Consider the following 2925-nt stretch of genomic DNA (forward strand, 5'->3'; position numbering starts at 1 on the left):
ACTGTTCCACCTGGGCTGAAAAGTGGGAAAATCTCATCCTTTCCTACCTGGACAAATCCTGTCCAGCTTCCTGAGTGTTTCCTGACTAAATCCACAGTGGAGGATGAATGAATTTGTTTGCAGGCTCTGATTTTCTCTGTTGAACCTCAGGAGAAGCTTCTTTGCAGAATTATCCAGGTGAATCTTGGGCTCTCCTCTTCCTGAAGTGGCTGGAGCATTCTCAGAGCAGGAGAGGTTTGTTGTGATGCCAGACTCGATGATCTTGGAGGTTTTATTCTGATTTTTAGGGTTCCAACAGGCTGGAGGTGCTGCTGGTGCTGCAGCCCCAGTGCTGACCCCCTCCTGCCAAAACCCCGCAGGGAGGGAAATTTGGGATTCCTGGATGTGCCCCAGAAACACACTGAGAGCTGGGACTCATGGAAACGAGGTTTTTATTAGGTTGTATCACCGAGAAATACAAAATGGTTCAAGTGGTGCCGTGCTGGAGGCGGCTGAGCTGAGACTGCTGTGCTTTGTACAAAAAAACCAAAAACCTCGTGGGGAACCTCACCAAAAACGGGACAAACTGAGCCCAGAGCAGCCTGGAGTGGCTTCAGCTCTGCCCTATGGCCCAGCTCCCAGAGCCCACAAGCCTGGGAAGCAGAGAAAGCAAATGAAACCTGCTTGATTAAAACCTTAAAGCCTACCTGGAGCACGCTGCAGCTACTGCTGGGTGGGGACAAAAAGCTACAAAAGGAGCCGCGGTGCCCTCGAGTTCTGGGTGTTCCTGGCAAGGTTTAAATGCTGCCAGGGTAGGGCTGGGGCACTGACACGTGTCCCCAGGAGCTGCACCTGAACCAGAACGAAAAACTGCTATAAATAGGAAATGGCCTTCAAGTCTTTGTTGGATTTGAGTATTTACAGGGATCATGCCAAGGTTCAGACCAGTGTCCAGTGTTTGACTGGTCCCAGCTGCAGTGTGTCACTGGTGTCCCAGTTTTGCAGTGTTTAACTGGTGTCCCAGCTGCAGTGTGTCACTGGTGTCCCAGTTTTGCAGTGTTTAACTGGTGTCCAAGAAGAACCCCAGTGCTGCTGGTGTGAATGTCAGGTCAGTTCTGCTCGCAGGAGGGGTTTGGGAGCTCTGGGAGGGAAAAGAACAAAAGGATTCATCTAGGAAAAACAAGGGAAAAAATTGGTTCCAGTGGTGCTTTGGACCAGTGTTCCTAAACCATGGCTGGGCCTGGGCCTGGGCCTGGGCCGTGGGTGGAAAAAAATCCTTTAAAGCCTTGGCACTGCTGGAAGAAAGGTGGAGGGAGCCTGGCAGAGCCAGCATCAGCTCAGAGCCTGCCTGGATCCCAACCTGCTCCTTTCCTGGGTGGGAAGAGCCTCTTGGGGACCCCAAAATGCTGCTAGGCACCAGGAGGAGCTGCTGGGTGGAACTGGGAGCACTGGGGGGCAGGGGCTGCTCTCCCCTCCTGCTCCCAGTGCTGGGAACGGCCGGAGGCAAGGAGCTTGAGTGGGAGTGGAGCCCCTGGGCAGCAGAGCCAGAGGGAATCCTCGGATTCTCCCAGCTAGGGGATGCCTCCAGCCAGGGGATTTCCCCATCCAGGGGATTCCTCCAGGGAGAGAAGGGCTGGAGGAGGGGTGGGGGCTGTTCCTGGGGCTGGGAGAGGCGATGGGTGAGGATGTGGGGTGGGCGACTGAATGGCTTCCCTGAAGCCATTGTTCCCATTTCCCTCTGGAAACCACCCTGGATTCCATCAGAAATGCTTCCCAACTCCTTGCATGAACCATTCCTGACTCCCTGTGGATACCATCCTAAATTCTCTAAGAAGCCCATCTGTCTCCTTCAGGAGCCATTCCTGACTCCCTGCACGAACCATTCCCAACTCCCACAGGAACAATTTCTGACTCCCTGTGGAAAGCATCCTAAATTCTGTCAGAAATCCATCCTTTCCTCAGGAGCCGTTCCTGATTCCCCCAGGAACTGTTCCTGACTCCCTGCAGGAGCCAAGGCCCCCTTCCTGGCCCCGTTGTCACCCTGTGTTGCCCTCAAGCAGCAAAACCCTTCATGCTGAGATGCTCCTCCTCCTCCCCTCCCCAGCACTGGCTCCTCTCCATCCTGCCATGCCTCCTCCTCCTCATCCCAGGAGTCTTCTCTTCATCCCCATCCTGCCATGCTTCTCCTTATCCCCATCCCAGGAGCTTCCTCTTCTTCATCCCCATCCTGCTGTTCCTCCTCCTCCTTCTCCTCCTCCTCCTCTTCCCCATCCCAGCAGAGCCGGGTTCTTCCAGCTCCGCTGCCACTCCTGGGATGCCCAGCAGGGTTTGGAGCAGCCCCTTTCAGCTCACACCACCCCTGGCACCCCATTCCCTCCCCAGAACAGGGCTCCTCCAGGAGCCATGTGGTGATTCTAGGGATTTGGGAGCAGGGATGTGTCCTCTCCTTCCCTCTTGGCCCCACAAACCTCCTCCCACCCCAAAAGTACCCCCCTGACACACATTGCACTTTTCCATCGGCACATCCCAGCTGCTTCCACAGCCCCAACCACCTACAGCTCCTCCAGCCCAGCACCACAGCGGGGCCAAAATCACCAATTCCACCTTTCCAGGGCCAGAATCAGCAATCCCACCTTTCTGAGGTTGAAATCACCAATCCCACTATTCTGTGGTGCCAAAATCCCTAATCCCACCTTTCTGGGGCCAAAATCACAGATTCCTCTTTCTGGCCCCATTTTGCCGCCCGCGGCGATGCCTTCACCCATTGGGAAGAGAGGGAATTATTCCATGACCCTAAAAATCTACCGGAGCTTGGGACCGCCGGGGCCTCCTGCGTCCAGCAGAGAGAAATCAACCCAATTTCCTTTATATATATATATATGAAAGCGGCGATCTGGATATATCTATATAAATTAAATGGTGGATAAGGCGGGGAGCGCCGCGGGG

Source organism: Zosterops lateralis (genome assembly GCF_965231275.1).
Source record: "Zosterops lateralis genome assembly, chromosome: 30".
In the NCBI taxonomy this organism is placed as follows: domain Eukaryota; kingdom Metazoa; phylum Chordata; class Aves; order Passeriformes; family Zosteropidae; genus Zosterops; species Zosterops lateralis.